At 46.2% G+C, this 18,621-nt stretch overlaps 1 protein-coding gene across 13 annotated transcripts in view; it reads right to left on the bottom strand.

The window, feature by feature from the left end:
* The window catches only part of ADD1 (adducin 1), a 112,130-nt gene extending 108,360 nt beyond the window's left edge, over positions 1–3,770 (bottom strand). For 5 of the 13 annotated variants that reach the window (XM_040335327.1, XM_040335328.1, XM_040335326.1 and 2 more), the window contains exon 1: positions 3,529–3,765. The gene's annotated coding sequence lies outside the window, so the exon portion shown is untranslated. Of the gene's footprint in view, positions 1–3,528 lie in introns of all 13 variants that reach the window. The other 8 variants (XM_040335330.1, XM_040335331.1, XM_040335329.1 and 5 more) reach the window with 4 other exon arrangements.
* Positions 3,771–18,621: the final 14,851 nt, after the last annotated feature.

Raw genomic sequence — 18,621 nt, 5'->3', positions numbered from 1 at the left:
CATCCCTGTGCCGCCCACTACATCTTCACACCCCCCCTCCATCCTCCCAGCATCCTCCACACTCCTCACTGTGCCATCCATCCTCCTCACCCATTCTGTGCCATCCATTCTCTACACTCCTCACTGTGCCACCCATTGTCCACACTCCTCACCCATTCTGTGCCATCCATCCTCCACACTCCTCAATGTGCCATCCATCCTCCACACTCCTCAATGTGCCATCCATCCTCCCCACTCTTCACCCATTCTGTGCCATCCATCCTCCCCACTCCTCACCCATTCTGTGCAATCCATCCTCCACACTCCTCACTGTGCCATCCATCCTCCACACTCCTCACTGTGCCATCCATCCTCCCCACTCCTCACCCATTCTGTGCCATCCATCCTCCACACTCCTCACTGTGCCATCCATCCTCCCCACTCCTCACCCATTCTGTGCCATCCATCCTCCACACTCATTCTGTGCCATCCATCCTCCCCACTCCTCACTGTGCCATCCATCCTCCCCACTCCTCACCCTTTCTATGTCATCTATCCTCCCAGCACTAGTCGCCCTTTATTTACCATCTATCCTCTGCTCTACTCTCTCTCTATGCCAACCATCGTCTATACACCCCTGACACTTTCTATGCCATCTATCCCCCCAGCATCTCACCACACCTCACCTTTTCTATGCCACCTATACCAGCATCATCTGCACTCCTCACTCTTTCTATGCCACCTATCGCCTCCTCACCACATTCCCCTTGGTGCCACCTGGCATTGTAAAGTCATCCTCACTCATCCCCCTGTACAACCAGAATGGAATCCAGCAACAGTTGCCAAATAACCTCACACAAGCCACGGCTAGCACCTCTCCGCATAGTGCTAGGATTTCCAAACACATAAGTGGGTAAGCAGAGATATCATGCCCAGCATTACCATATACTGGCCTGTACAGGTCTCTACAATTTGGTAATCAATTCTACTGTGAACAACCATGCCAGGCCTTTCTACACACCAATGCCGAGCTGCCAGCCAATTCTCAGCTAAAGCAGCATGCCAAACAGCTTCACTCTGTGCCAGCCGGGCACCATTCCTAGCACAACCACATAGATCTCCATACTGAAAATCATCCCCCTCCACACCCCCCCCCTCAATGGAGGCCTCCCCCCTGCACAACCCTTCATGCCAAGATCTGTCAACACCCCCCTCCATGCCACCTTCCCTCTACGCCACCATCTGTCCACACCCCCTCCTATATATATACACATATACACACACACACACACACACACAACCCTCCGTTCTACCATCCCTCTACACCAGCATTTCTCAACTCCAGTCCTCAAGGCACCCCAACAGGTCTTGTTTTCAGGATTTCCCTCAGATGAAACTGATCAAATCACCTGTGCAAAATAATGGAAAGCCTGAAAACATGACCTGTTGAGGCACCTTGAGAAACACTGCTCTACACACCCCTCCATGCCACCTTCCCTCTGCACACCCCTCTACACCACTATCTGGCCACACTATCTCTATGCATACCCCTCTGTGCCACCAACCCTCTGCACAACCTTCCATAACACCGTCCATATCACTGTCCTTCAACACATCCCTCCATATCACTGTCCTTCTGCACAACCAGGAGTTGTGATATGGAGGAACGGCGATATGGAGGAACGGCGATATGGAGGAACGGCCATATGGAGGAACGGCCATATGGAGGAACGGCCATATGGAGGAACGGCCATATGGAGGGGCAGAGAGACACACCAATAGCTAGTTATATCGGTCGTGATCCTGATGGAAAAGGCAGGGATGGGTTGTGGGTGGTTGTTACGTGATAATTTGAGGAAATGGTGTCATGGCTGGAATAAATACTTACTGCAATGTTCCCTCACTGAAGTTTCTATGTGTGCCATGACAGAACCCGGAGGCTGCCATTACTGACAACTGGATCAAAAAAATGCCAGCTGCTAGGCTGCCATACTGAACTTTGTTGCAGAGCCACTGGCATTTGTTGCCTCTGGGTGTCCATCCTGACATCTCCCACATCTCTGCTGTGCCCTGTAGTGGCATTATGGCTCATCTGGTCACCCCTTTGCACAACCCTCCACACCACAGTTCCTCTATATACCCCTTCATACCACCGTCCTTCTGTACCCCCCTCTACACCGCTATTCCTCTATATACCCCTTTCTTACCACCGTCCTTCTGTACCCCCTCTACACCACTGTTTTTCTGTATACCCCTTTATACCACTGCCCCTCTGTACCCCCCCTCTACACCGCTATTCCTCTATATACCGCTTCATACCACTGCCCCTCTATATACCCTTCATACCACTGCCCCTCTGTACCCCCCTCTACACCACTATTCCTCTATATACCCCTTCATACCACTGCCCCTCTGTAACCCTACATATCAAAGCCCCTCCGCACACACCTATAGGCTACGGTACCTCTATATACCCCATCCTTCTATAACACCGTCCAACTGCACACTCCTCTACACCACCATCCCTCTATATACCCTTCAATGCCAGCATCTTTCTGTACACCCCTCCATGCCACTGCCCCCTTCATATATCCCCCCACACCATGTCTATACACCCCCCTATACCTCATCTACACACACCTCTGAACACCCCCCCCCCCCCATGTCGATATGCCCCCGTCTCCCCACACAACTCTGTACCATGTCTTTACCCTCCCCCAAAGCTATTTCTATACCCCCCCCCCCCATCCACAACACCATCTCTCTAGATACTGCCCAATGCCAACATCTTTCTATACACCCCCATCACCCCCTCATAGCACTATTCCTCCACACCACCCACCCTCTGCACACCCCTCAATGCCACTTCTATACCTCTGTCCCTTCAAACCCCCCCTCCATACCATATACCCCCCCCACTCAATGCCATGTCTCCATATCTATACCCCCTCCATACCTATAACCCCCCCCCTAATGCCTCCATATCTATACCCCCCTCCATACCATATCTATAACCTCCTCCATGTCATGCATATACCCCCCTCCATGCCATGCCTCTATACCATATGTATACCCCCCCTCCATGCCATGCCTCTATTCCCCCTCAATGCCATGTCTCCATACCATATCTATACCCCCCTCCATACCATATACACCCCCCCCCCCCACAATGCCATGCCTCCATATCTATACCCCCCTCCATACCATATCTATACCCCCCTCCATGTCATGTCTATACCCCCTCAATGCCATGCCTATATATACCCCCTTCATATCTATAACCCCTTCCATATCATGCCTCCATATCTATACCCCCCTCCATACAATATCTATACCCCCCCCCTCCATGCCATGCCTCTATATCTATACCCCCTCAATGCCATGCCTCCCTATCTATACCCCCTCAATGCCATGTCTCCATACCATATCTATACCCCCCTCCATTGCATGCCTATACACCCCTGTGTGGCCCCAGTACAGCCCGCACTCCTGCACACCAGTCCGCCCCTCCCCCTCGGTGAGTCTCAGTCCATATAAATTAGCACTTACCGTGGATGAGCTCGGTGTCCCGGGAGGAGAAGATGGTCTCCTCCGTACGATGCTCCTCTCTCTCTCTCACTCTCCCCTGGGATTGTATGGGTCTCCCCGGCTCCGCCCTCCTCTCCTGTCACCGCTCGGTGTGTACGGGGCGGCTCCTCACCCTATTTACCGCACGGTATCACAGCGATGGCCCTCTCCACACCGCCCCCTGCTGAGCAACCCGACACACCGCAACGCGCCTCACCACTGAGGAGGACCCGGGTGCGGCTATGCAGAGCCTAAAACCGAAACATCTGATTGGCTGGTGGGCGACGAGCCCAGAGTATGCCGCTTCCTGATTGGGTGGCGGCGAAAGGCGGGAAGTGGGAGGATCGCGACGCAGTTATAAGGCGGCACCGTTGAAATCTGCACTTTACGATACGGCTGTGAGTGTGGTGACCGCTTTACCACATCTACGGGCCGGGGGTCAAAACATCTACGGGGGTCAGTCATCCCTGCGGGCTGATGGAGGAGGCGAGGATGGGCTGCGGCTGGCTGTCCATTGATAGAGTAAAGAGAACCGGTCATGGTTGGAGTGAAGATTTCAACAGGTCCCCATGTGTGTCCAGAGGAGCCATTCCTGATCACTGGATCTCCACATACTGATTGTCTGGCTTGTCATACTGACCATGCTGCAATACTTTGTTATAGAGCCCTTGGAATGTGTCCAATCCGGGTATCCATCCTGACCGCCCCACATCACTGCTGTGCTCTGTAGTGGATCCTCCTGACCCCCGTATATCACTGCTGTGCTCTGTACTGGATCCTACTGACCCCCGTATATCACTGCTGTGCTCTGTAGTGGATCCTCCTGACCCCCGTATATCACTGCTGTGCTCTGTACTGGATCCTACTGACCCCCGTATATCACTGCTGTGCTCTGTAGTGGATCCTCCTGACCCCCGTATATCACTGCTGTGCTCTGTAGTGGATCCTCCTGACCCCCGTATATCACTGCTGTGCTCTGTAGTGGATCCTCCTGACCCCCGTATATCACTGCTGTGCTCTGTACTGGATCCTACTGACCCCCGTATATCACTGCTGTGCTCTGTAGTGGATCCTACTGACCCCCGTATATCACTGCTGTGCTCTGTAGTGGATCCTCCTGACCCCCGTATATCACTGCTGTGCTCTGTAGTGGATCCTCCTGACCCCCATATATCACTGCTGTGCTCTGTAGTGGATCCTCCTGACCCCCATAGGCTCTATTGTGACACAACAGTGATATAACTGGCAGATGCAGCAGTAGGAACTAAGAACAACCGCCAAATCTGCATCCCTGGGATGGAAATTTTACCTCTAAGTCACGATTCTGAGGGCTCGCTGCTCTTCGGGACTGGATTGGAACAAGTCCTGTCCCGGTCGGCAGAAAAGAACAAAACATTCCAGATCAAACCCAAGAGGGGTAAGGGTAAAAAGCTTTTCTCTTATCGTCCATGGACGGACACCGCTCCTTAAATCTTGACAAGTGGGTTATGTTCCTGTTCACAGATAGAAAGGACTGGACACTGAAGTGGAGAGAATGGGGCTGCTCACCCCGAAAAATATAGCAAAAAGAGTTTTCCCAGATGGGGTTGTTGCGCAGCTCTGATAGAGAAAGGTTTAAACCATGTAGTAAAAAATATATATTTTATTTGATTCACATGTAAAAAATGGGAACAAGGAGGGATGGCGCAATGGATGGAACATGAGTTATAGCAGGTACACAAACAGCGTTTACATGAGTGTGTAAAACTGTACACAAATGGTGTTTATACGATCAAAAATATGCATCATAATATAAACAATTCTAACGAACGTTTCGACCTGTTAAAGGTCTTCTTCAGAGAAATTTTGTGTAGCTGAAAGGGAACAGATAGTGGTTAGACATCTCATGATTGTAATTTTAAATATTGGAAAATACATTATTACGTTTTAAGTTTGTGTCTGCTAATACAAAAGGCCTGAATATGGAGAAGCAGTAAGCTACAATACAATATAGGCAGTTCATATGTGTTTAATACAGAACAATAATATTAAATGTATTTTTTGGGGGATTTGTAGTCCCCTTACCTTGATGCGGTGTCACAGGTGAGTGCTGCGGGCCGGATGGCTAGATCAAATGGCCCACCCAAGAACGCCCCCCATCCCAGGGAGTGTGGCAGCCAGCCACGCCGTGTGGAGCTCCTCGCTCGACGCCACAAGAGGTCACCCCCAAAACGCTTGAGTTCAGTCAGGTCTCTGTTAGTCAAATATCCAGCAGCCCAGACACACTGTCCAGTCTTTGGGCGTCCACCTCCTAAAGTGGCGGGAGTCAGTGACTCGGAGGAAGAGGCTGCAAGTACACGTCTTTCCCTTAAGGATTTGGATGAGGAAGAAGCATCTAGATACAAACTATCATTAGAGGAGGTAGACAATCTCCTCAAAGCGATCTACATGACTATCGAGATCCAAGAGGAGAAAGTACAACTGTCTGTACATGACAAGATGTACCAGAGCCTGGATGAATCCAAACACAGGGGCCCGGATTCAGAAAGGACTTACGATGACGTATCTCCAGATACGACGGCATATCTATGCGCTTATTCAGGAACTGAGATACGCCTAAATTTCGCAAGATACGACCAACGTAAGTCTCCTTACGCCGTCGTATCTTGGGTGCATATTTACGCTGGCCGCTAGGGGCGCTTCCGTAGATTTACGCGTCAAATATGTAAATGAGCTAGATACGCCGATTCACGAACGTACTTGCGCCCGTTGGATTTAGCTACGCCGCTTACGTCCGTCGTAAGTTTACCCCTCATAAAGCAGGGGTAAGTCATGTTAAGGTATAGACGTTGGAAAAGCAACGTATTTTATGTCGTTTGCGTAAGTTGTACGTGAATGGGGCTGGGCGTAGGTTATGTTCACGTCGAAAGCATTGAGCCGACGTATTTTAGGGAGTATTTGCGACGTGATTCTGAGCATGTGCGCGCATGCGTCGTTCGATCGGCCATGCATTTATATGGGGTCATGCTTCATTATAATACAACACGCCCACTGCCTTGCTACGCGTGCTTACGCCGGCCCATTTACGTTACACCGGCGTACATATGGGAGCAAGTGCTTCGTGAATACAGTACTTGCCTCTCTACGTTACGACGGCGTAGCGCATATGAGATGCGCTACGCCCGTTCAAAGATACGCCAATGTATCTGAATCCCGGCCCGGGTGTTTTCAGTCAACAGGGTTCTTAATGATACGATCAAAAAGGAGTGGAAAGAAACCTGAGAGGGGTTCTTTTTTTTTTCTAAAACCCTCAAAAGAAGGTTCCCTTTTGAAGACAAGGAGACCGATGTATGGAACAAGAAACCCAGAGTGGACGCAGATTTTTCACAAGTATCTCGTCAACGAATTGGCGTTTGAAGGATATGGGTATATTAACCACTTAAAGGGGTTGTAAACCCTCCTGTTTTTTTACCTTAATGCATCCTATGTAGTGGATCCATCCTGACCGCCCCACATCACTGCTGTGCTCTGTAGTGGATCCTCCTGACCCCCGTATATCACTGCTGTGCTCTGTAGCGGATCCTCCTGACCCCCGTATATCACTGCTGTGCTCTGTAGCGGATTCTCCTGACCCCTGTATATCACTGCTGTGCTCTGTAGTGGATCCTCCTGACCCCCGTATATGACCCCCCCTGATGACGTTAGCATAACGAAACGTACGTCGGAGGCAGACCTGGTCACGTGACGTCCCCCCTACGCTGTGGAGTGTCGGAAAGGATCTATCGGCGGTGAGACAGCGGCGGCTTCCACCCCCTTTTTCGAATCCTAATTTGAAACCGCAGATTGGCGGTGACAAGTCCGCAGCCTCAGTGCCGGATGGGCACCCTATAAAGTAAGAGGCCATTTGGCTGTTTTTATGTGTTTTTAATACTTTTAATAAACGATATCACGCTATTGGTTTTCCTGGCTTTCTTCTCTTGCATAAAAAATTCCATGTGGAGCTCCTGGATCTGTCTATTGGTTGTCCATATCCTCATGTGCGCAGGCACAATCCTGCAAAAGCTGGTTTGACCACTTTTTCATTAAACTGGTCAACTAGCTCTGGTAAGAGCAATTTAATATCAAGCACCTTGGGTGGAATTGAAGTTATTTAGAGCGGTGGTGGCACTTTCTCTCCTCTTAAGAAAATCACAACGAACAAAGTGGACTGCAACAATTTCCCTTATTGTGTGGGATTTATATATTCACATTGATCACATTGGAATTTTCACGCTGTGTTTTTTCTGAATGTGCAGCGCTGTCTGCAATATATGGGACTTTATTTTAATTTATTTTATCATTTTTTATCTAATTATTCACTAGGGAGTGTTAATTAATTGCCAATCATAGCGGATTGGTTCACGGCACTATACATAGTATTTGTATGGGCTTAGCGCCCTCTATTTTCTATTTCCAAGAAAATACACTCTACATAGTGAATATATTTAAATGAAAAAGAATAAGTTTTCTTTGTGAAAACTTGAGAGGACAAGCATAGGTTTTAATCGTGGACACAATCGATAAACAACGACTCACTATGATTAGCAAGGGCCCTTGCAGGAATCAGTAATTAATGACAGTAAGGAAACTTAACTAGGGATGGTATCACTCATTTAAACTAGGGTCGACAGTCTATGCTCGTGAGCGCCCTCTAGCGGGCAGTCCTACAGAACAGTTAATGATCACGTTGCGGCCGGTTGGTGCACATAAGAAATTGTAATCCAAGGCGGCAGTTGATAAGGGAACTTAAACAACCAGATGTCTGGAACAGCGAACGTTGGTGAGCCGACACTCGTCAGTGTCAGTCACTTCTATGAACACCAGAACAGTTGTGCTGCGACTGTATCTATCGCATACCAAGGATGATGGTATTGTTGGTGGGAATTTGGTGTTATAAAGGCCTACTCAATAAAGAGAGAATTGCAGGGAATTGTGATGAGAATTTTAAACTTTAAGCAGAAGTAGTGCAGCTGAATGGGAGAATTATTCCAACTCTGCTACATTGCTCTTAAGTTTGAAATTCCCGTTTCAATTTCCTGTAATTCTCTCTTTATTGAGTAGACCCTATAATCTGATAAGTAGGCGAAGATTATGCGGAGTGGGTGGAGCTTCGGGGAATTGAGTGTGGTAATTAATTAATAGCTGTGCTGCAAAGTGTCCCTGGAATTTTTTTTCAAATGTTGGCAACTATGGATTACCTTTCTGTGGAAAAGGAAAGCTGCAGTAATGCTATAGCGCCGGATGGACGCCACATCAGTGTGGATAGGACATGTGCTGTATTTTCTGTTTAATGCTATTAGTTCTAACCTTCCTGGTTTTGTCACTCCCTGAAGTTTAACCAAAGCTTCCAGGATTTTGAATTCACAGAGCTGAGAACCAGTGGCATCTTGATGATTGAGGATATAGCCACTTGGTAGGACTGTGTCTTTAATTTTACCTTTTTGCCTAACCTCCCAGATGCAGGAAGTATTCCAAGAGGTCAGAGGTGAACTACTGGAGAAATTGATTTTACAGAACATAAATACTTTTTTTACTCTCCTTATATTGTGTGATACCCTTTTTCATTTTCCATCACCTTCATTTGTGCGTACTGCAGCATACATCCAATTTTTGGGACCCTTGCAGCTCTGTCGACCTCAGACTGTAACTCAAAAACTAGTACATATATAAGATTTTTTTTTTTGTTTTCACTTAAGAATTCCTACCCTATATGTTTCAATTTGTATGCATGGTAATCGCTGTAGTAATACTTTTAGTTTTTGAGTGTATGTTTGTGTATGACAGTTTGCAAACACCATGATCATTGGCAGGTTCTAGTATTCACAGAGAGTATACTGCCACAGCCCTTTCTCCTTCTGGTTTATGAAAAACCTTGAAGTGTCCTGGGCAGAGAAAACTACTGTATGCCCCTTTTCATTTTACTTATTTGTGTTGTAGTATTCTATATACTCTTATTATGCTGCCATCCTGTGGTCACTGTGTGTATTACAACAATTGAACTATGCTTGTATGTGGTTGTTTTGTGAAGCTTCTTCATTTGGCCATTGGGTTATTATCAATACAGCTAACTGGAGGCGCACATATGAAAGGATGACAATGCTGCTACTAATTGTAGTGGAGTAGCATTGTCAGCCTGCACAAAGAAGTGCTGTTACTAGCAGGATCTCCTGGTAAGACTCTGCAATAGACATAAACTCCAAAAAACACAAGGAATGATGCCAAAAATATTGAAAAATAGATTTTGGGTTTAAATACACTTTAATGATCATACAATGCACAACACCAATAAACAGATAGGATAGTTACTTTTGCATATGTGTTGTGAATTGGAAGTGAGTTTTAGATGACTTTGCCATATGTTTAGCGTCAGTGGTGGCTGGTGCTCGACAAATCAACGCCACACCCCCCTCTCAGTGGGAAATGGACATTAACGTGGGGAACACTGGAAGCACCCGCCTCCTTACCTCTGCCCTGCCTAGATTCCGATCTTCCCTCCTTAGGCTGCATTCACACCTAGGCGTATATACGCCTGAAGCGCGACGCCGCAGCCGCCCCTCATACGCTGGAGGGGTGATTTTACATGGTCGGCTATGGAGATGGTTCACATCTCCATGCCGAATGCCAGACCCCTGCCGCCTGAAAAAAGGTCCCGGACCTTTTTTTCAGGCGGCGTTCGGCATAGGAGATGTGAACCATCTCCATAGAGGGTGAGGCTGCGTTTTGTCGCCGCGAATCGCGGTACAAAACGCCGCTATTTGCCGCCGCAATTCGCGGGACAAAACGCCGCGATTCAGTACGCCTAGGTGTGAATGCAGCCTTAAGCTGGGGAGTGCTGAATGGCTGAGCTGGATGGTGAGCCATCCCTGGAGTGGCAGCTGCTGGGTCCGTCGGTCTTCCCCTTGCTTTTCCCCCGGCTGCGCACCTCCTCTCTCCTCCTCCTCCCCCTTGGTCAATAACATTGCTTCTCTTTTCGGCCAATTGGGAAACAGGTCCCACGACCCGCTTCCTAAATGGGCTGGGAGGAGAATCAGTGTGAGAATAGCGAATGTTCATTCGCTAATATCACACAACTGGGTGGGCTCGGAGTGCAGTGCTCTGTGCCCACCCTTTTTTTAAGCCTATTAGAGCCTCTGACTCTAATCATGTGCTTAACCCCCCCCCCCCCCTCCATCGGAATCCATAGTCAAGCGCCTTGTATGTAGATTAGGGGGCCAGATGCATGGATGGGGGGGCTGTGCCCCTAATGGACAGGCCGCCACTGGTTAGCTGTCTGCAACATGTGCCATCTGTTTGGCTCTAACACATGGGCAAGCTGGAAATTTCCTATTGCAATGTACACAGAAAAATGTAGATACGATATTGGATGTTCTTCTAAGGTCCCCGAGTCTTGATTAATTCCTGAATCTACACAACTAGAGCCTCCTTAATATTAGTGTAGCACGGCCCCCTAGAGCACTGTATAGAATTACCTTCTCATCTGCATGGCCATGACCTGGTGAACTTTCCAGCCCACCTGACACTCTGGGTTCAGACATCCTTGTATCACTGTATGGCAATAATCAGACAATTCAATGTATTTAGGTTCTATGAATATTTTACTTGAACCAATAAAAGGGGGAGTTGTCACATAGAGGAGGTAATAGATCTGCTGAGTTCTAGGCAACAGTGCCAACTCAGCAAAATAATTCCTATGAAAGACACAAGACAATATTTTAACAACGACAATGCTATGTATATATGTACACTTCCTTTAGAGATAATGTTACCCCCTAGGTCAGGGGTCTGCAACCTTTAAGACATAAAGAGCCACTTGGACCCGTTTCCAAAGAAAATAAAAAATGGGAGCCGCAAAACCATTGCGACATTTAAAACAAATATAACACTGCATATATTGTTTCTTACCTTAATGCTATATACAGGATCATGCACTCCAACCAAAAAAAAAGAATGCAATTGAACAGCACATTACACAGCCAATAACAATGCCCCCAATGTGCCATAAAAAAACAAATTACTGCCCCAAAGTGCCAGAGAAAATGACCAATGCCCCCAAATGACCAATGCGCCATAATACCATAGAAAATTAATCAGGACCCCAGTGTACCATAAATCATAATCAGTGCCTGATGTAAATAATAATTAATAATGAGGGCCCAATGTCATCCTCGTCATTATGAAAATAACTTGCTGGGCATGTGGAGGTGGAATCTTATCTGATATTGTCAATATCAGATAAGATTCCACCTCCACATTCCCAGCAAATGCAATACTGTACAATATCAGATAAGATTCCACCTCCACATGCCCAGCAAATGCAATACTGTACAATATCGGATAAGATTCCACCTCCACATGCCCAGCAAATGCAATACTGTACAATATCGGATAATATTCTACCTCCACATGCCATACTGTACAATATCAGATAAGATTCCACCTCCACATGCCCAGCAAATGCAATACTGTCTGTACAATATCAGATAATAAGATTCCACTTCCACATGCCCAGCCCTAGACTAGGCCGCTCTCCCCCCCCAGTCCCAGACACTTCCAAACACATGCCGGTCCTCACCTGCGCTGCTCTTACTGCTGTCTGTGTCGTCTCGTCTCTCTCTCTCTCTTCGCACTGGGGCCACGGTCGGTGCTGATGAGCTCAGCTGAGTCTTTTGATCTGGAGCGGAGCCTCCGCGGGGGAGATGTCGGCGGCTGAGAGCTCTTGTCGTGACAGGCGGGTGGGAGACTCCAGGCGCGTGCGCTTGCATGCGCCAGCGCCACCCGGGCCGCGAGCACAGACAGGCCAGCTCTGTGGCCAGTCACATGACGCGCCGTGACCGAATCACAGGCCAGCTCAGGCCTGTGGCCACATGACCCCCCCGCGTGGTAGATGTAATTGCGGTAACGCCGCCCAAGTAATGGGAACGGCGTTACTGCAAGGGTAAGAGTAATCAGGTAGATTACTCGTTACCCTCAAAAGGTGCCCGGGAGCCGCGGCTAAGGTTCAAAAGAGCCGCATGCGGCTCCGGAACCGCGGGTTGCAGACACCTGCCCTAGGAGGATGTTTCAGATAACTGCTTATACTGCCACACTGTAAAAGATGGAACCTGTCCAGCCTACACGCTATCCTAGGAAGGGAGAGCGGGTCTAGAAAAAAGTAATATATGGGCCTTTCTATAAGTAATGGCAATAAAGTCCACGTTGCAGATATGATGTCCTTCACCAGTTAGTTGGAGCTTGTTAACTGTAATCTGTTTGGATGTAGTGGGGACAGTATATTCCTTGTAGTGAGGAAAGCCAAAGATGTCTGAGCACAGTATTCAATGATGCAGTAAAGTGTTCTTGGAGTAAAGATGTCTGTGCAAAGTGTCTGTGATAAAGAATGGATAAAGGTCTAGAAATTTGCCCTCTCACCAACGACCAGATCCCTCGTTGTGTTCCGAACAGGAACTTGTATAGCGACACTCATGCAGTGAATACGCTGTCTCGATCTACCAACGTGAAGCTTGCCACACACACCAGCTAGCAGGCAACAGGAGGGGTACTAGAGATAGGCCCCAGGTTGGAAAGTAATGCTCCACGTGGTAGGCCACGACATCTTTCTCCCTGTTGCACAGAGAGGTCTGCCTTGCATCAGGCCCAGGAGGAAGAGAGCTCTGTGCGGGCATCTGCTGCTTTTATAGCTACTCTCAGCAATCATCAAATGACAGCAAAGATCCCTGGGATATGTAGTCCTGGCACACAATCATGCAAAGCAATTATCTGACAGGAGGACTATTTATTCCACAATCCTTTTATTTGGCACACAAATAAGATGTCACTGGATCACCTGAGGGACAGGTGATACTTTGAAATGCTAGAAAGTACTGTGCTTTATGCTTATATTCTGTGGGTATTATTTTTAAATCAGAAAAGTTTTTATTGCTCACAGATCATACAGGGAAAAAACAATATGACATATCAGACATAATATATATAGTACACTACACATGAGTCTCTCCGTCAAGAACCTAGCAGATACTAGTTATACCCAGTAGCATGCCCTCCAATCCCACCTCCCCGTAACTGGCAAGTCTAATTACCACCCAGCAGCCTCATCTGAACAAGTTCCATAGGGCTCAAGCCAGGTGTGGCAAGCCATGCATCCCAAATCCTGTCAAATTTGCCCACATTTCCCCTCTGCTGATATATGTACTTCTCCATAATAAGCATCCTGCCCATGTACGTCAACCAAAATTTAAGTGTGGGGGGTGCCTCCAGTTTCCATTTCAGGAGAATGGCCCTCCTGGCCTGGAACAATGCTCTGTTGAATGCCATTCGAGTCAACTCCTCCGTTACCACTCCCTCCAATACTCCAAGCAGGCAATATACCGGTTCCTGGGGAACGGAGACCTGGAACACAGAATTAAGCGTATCCAGAACCCCCTTCCAGAACCTATGGAGCTTGGGGCAGCGCCAGAGCAGATGAATCAGATCACCAGACATTACCTTACACCTGGAAAAAGAAAAATCGCGCTAACCACACCAATTGTAAACAAAATAAATAAATATGTGAAAAGGCAGCAAAAAACGTGACAAAGCACCAGTATATATGGAAAAAAAAAAAAAAATTTTGCGCCACTAATTAATAACATTCAAGTCCATTGTGAACAACACAAATAAATGAATAAAAAAGTGAATAAAAAAGTCCAAAAATTAATGAAGTTCTTGTGACAAACAACACCCGGTGCACCGATATTGATAGTGAGCCACCACCACACGGACAGAGGCTTACCAGATGGTAGGTAAATGTAAGCGTTGTAATACAATCCACAGCAGGATATCCAGATAGCATGAACACACACAGGTTGGGATCAGGGATACAGCTCATCCACGGAGGGATGTGGTTGGATCGGCACAGACAAAAACCTCTAAGACCTTTCCAGGGAACTCAGCAGCATATCATGTAAAAAGGAAAGCCGCACATGGTGTAATACGTCCAACGTAGTTTATTTAAAACAGATTAAAATCTACTTACATCCATAAAATGTAATAGCAGCATAAAAGAGATGCCGGCCGGCATGAATAGGAGCCCTTCCTCCTCGTACACACGCGATGACGTCACTGCACGCCGTACCCAGACGCGTTTCGTTATACGATAACTTTATCAATGGGATCCCATTGATAAAGTTATCGTATAACGAAACGCGTCTGGGTACGGCGTGCAGTGACGTCATCGCGTGTGTACGAGGAGGAAGGGCTCCTATTCATGCCGGCCGGCATCTCTTTTATGCTGCTATTACATTTTATGGATGTAAGTAGATTTTAATCTGTTTTAAATAAACTACGTTGGACGTATTACACCATGTGCGGCTTTCCTTTTTACATGATATGCTGCTGAGTTCCCTGGAAAGGTCTTAGAGGTTTTTGTCTGTGCCGATCCAACCACATCCCTCCGTGGATGAGCTGTATCCCTGATCCCAACCTGTGTGTGTTCATGCTATCTGGATATCCTGCTGTGGATTGTATTACAACGCTTACATTTACCTACCATCTGGTAAGCCTCTGTCCGTGTGGTGGTGGCTCACTATCAATATCGGTGCACCGGGTGTTGTTTGTCACAAGAACTTCATTAATTTTTGGACTTTTTTATTCACTTTTTTATTCATTTATTTGTGTTGTTCACAATGGACTTGAATGTTATTAATTAGTGGCGCAAAATTTTTTTTTTTTTTTTTTTTTTTTTTTTTTTCCACATTACCTTACACCTGTTACCCATCGGGTCGGGGACCCCACCCATTTTAAAGAGTTTTACCGGGGTATAGTGGACCCTCAGTAGAATGTACAACTGAGATACCCTCTGTGCTACATTGAGCGAACAGCTGTTGACTGCCTGCAGCGCCTCCTCCCACATTTCCCCTGGTATCGGGCCGACATCTGCCTCCCACTGATCTGCCACTTTCATGGGGTGCACCTCTAAAAATGAGCCAAGCAACATGTTGTAACACTGTGAAATAATACCTTAAGTCTCAGATGCGGCCCTTGAGATGCGGAATACCGGCTGTGGGTATTATAAACTTGTTTTTATTCCATTTTATGCCTTAAGGCACCTGTGTCCTCCTGCAGAGCCCACACCAGAGAAGCTGCCACCCTCGTTTGGGGGTTTTGATGGGCCTCTCAGTAACTGGTCAGGGTTTCCCTGCTACAAAGCCCCTCTCCCCACCTACAGTACCATCCCTACCTGGGGTCAAGTCCAAAAAAAAAAAATTATATGCTCATATGCATATATATTTCACAGAAAATAAAGTGCAACATTTATTGTAAAGTGCCAGTTTACTAAAAAAAAAAGTTAACATGTCGAACAGAATAATCACCACAATGGGTGATGATCTTTCCCTCGCAGGGAATTTCTAACACAAATACTGTAGTGTATAAAAAAAACAAAACTGAACACACAGCCCATTAGAAAATACCCCACAAACTGGAATAACGTTGTCCTTGTCGTGCAAGATTATCAACTTTACGAGATCTAGTATCATCTGCGCTGCGATGTGTGGTCAGCCATTTTGTGACATATGGTAAAGGATCCCATAAATGCACAGGGGGGGCAATGAGACTGATAAACATAAGAGAAGACATGCGTTCAATGCCAAGCCCACTCCTAATGGGTGACATCACCAAATTCATTGTACTGAAGCCCCTTTCACAATCACCGGATGTCACTTTAAGACTGTTAACTGCTGTCACCACTGGTTTCAGCTTTTCAGGAATCTCTTCACCACCATTGTCAATGTAGTCTCTGAAACCTTCACAGATGGACTGATAGCTGAGACGGAATCTTTTGCACAGCTGCTCCAGCTTCACTTCACCTTCAAACCACGGACTGTCCACATTGATTGGCCAGCGTTGTGAATTCAGGATGTCAATTTCAGAGACAAGACTTTCAAATGGGATCATAGGCATTATGTTAATATCTACAAACATGCATAGAGAAAACAAACAAACACACCATATTCAATTAACCAGAAAATAACTTTTTCTATTCAAAGGATCCATTTTAATATTTACATGTAATCATTAACTGTTGGATAATATTGGCCACGGCCTTGTTCATTGGTTTTCAAAAAATTCATAACATATCAATCTTACTTTGCATAAATCTGAATAAATCATCAATCACCAACAATTTCAACTCAGCCACTCAGACTCGAGTTGAATACCGACAATTTAACCATTTAAATTAAACCTCCCAACCGACAGGAGGGCAAACCTACCGACCTCCTGTCCACACCACACCATCCCCGACGACGTCTTACGACGAAACGTACGTAGGAGTGGCCAACGCGCATCTCGTCATCGCCTGCACGGAAGAGAGCCACACACACGGAGAACAGCTGTTAGGATTCGACTGACCGCACACGCTGTGTTTATTTACAAGCCATTCTACTTCTACTGAATTGTAAGTGCAATACTTTACATTAAAGACCTTTTTACTCGCAGTACTTCACCATGGAGCATCTCTGTTCTTTTTTTTCCTTAATCATATGAGCGTTCATATCTTATTCATTGGAGTTTGAAGCTGATGATTTGATTCTTCCTCTTTCCACCTGCTGGATATCAGTCTGCTTGAGAGGACTATAAATATCTCTGGGCTCAACTGACCGCTATAATAAACGGTCAGTGGATCGGGTAAGCAGATTGGATTTTTACCACACTGGTGCTTTCTCTTGGTGGAAGATTATCAATCTCGTTTTTTCACTATTGGACACTTTATGGACTGTTATATTTTTATTATCACTCCACATTATTGAATATTCATTTATTTGGTATTCATCCTTTTTTCATTTGTTCACACATCTTGAACCTTCACATATTAATTAGCGCTGTACCTTTCTTTTGTATGTTATTTTTTTGCTTTAGGTATTTTGAGCAATAGGTACCAGCTGCTTTGTCACTTATCACATTTCAATATATTTTTTTCACTAGTTAGCGCAGTGTTTTTCCTAGGGTTTTTCCCAAGGTTTTTTACATTTAAACCCATTGGTAGTGCCTTGTCAAAATAAAATTGTTGATCAAAACAAATACCCAGTGAGTTAAAACAATCCGGATGCAGTGGTAGGAGTCGGAATGCCGCTTTAACATCTGCTTTAGCCAACAGCGCCCTTCTACCTAGTGGCCGAATTTTGTCCACTGCTGCTTCAAACGATGTGTATGAAACTGATACCACCTCGGGGTCAATCTGATCGTTTAAAGAATTACCAAAAGGAAAGGATAAATGATGAATAAGTCTATATTCATTGGGCTCCTTTTTGGGAACCAGACCCAGAGGTGATATCCTGAAATTCTTAAATGGAGGGTGGACGAATGGGCCTTCCATTCTGCCAGCCTCCACTTCCTTAATTAATTTACTTCTAACTAAATGAGGTGCATCCAATACTGATTTTAAATCTTTTACCATTGAACAGCCTACCCCATCGAAACTAGGTAGCCTAAAGCCCACTGAAAAACCCTCAATTAGGAGCGATGCCATCTGCTGATTTGGGTAAGCCTGCAGCCATGGCAGCATTCTTGAAAGAATCACTGGGGTGGCTGCTTTTAGAAAAAGTCTCTCTGGGTTGTGCCTGAAGCCTGCGAAAACACTTTGTAATTGGATGGCTTCCAGAGCAAAACGCACATTCGTGCCTGTATTTACAGGAATTCAGCCACTTACACTGTGTATCATTAAACGCAAAACACAACCCTTTTTTGTATGTAACAGCTGTTTGATTTGCAGGTGGGGCCATTGCTGTAGGACGAGAAAATGGTTGCCTCTGGGGCAAAAATAAATTTAGCCAGAGGCCCACATCCTTTGAACCCCACTGCAGAGATGGTTGTAACACTAATTTCTGGCGAAATGCTTCGTCATACATTAACCAAGACATGCCACTAAAGCTTCTATACGCTTCTAGTATTATGTCCACATGCTGGAATAACAAACAGCTTTTACTGGGGAATTTCTCACATAGTACACTTGAATAAATCAAAAAAGCCTGTAACCAACTGAAAAAAGATTTGATCTGAGGCTTGCGCCTGTCCTCCTCAAAT

This window comes from Rana temporaria, chromosome 1, assembly GCF_905171775.1.
Source record: "Rana temporaria chromosome 1, aRanTem1.1, whole genome shotgun sequence".
NCBI classification, from domain to species: domain Eukaryota; kingdom Metazoa; phylum Chordata; class Amphibia; order Anura; family Ranidae; genus Rana; species Rana temporaria.
This window is presented reverse-complemented; position numbering and strand designations above follow the sequence as displayed.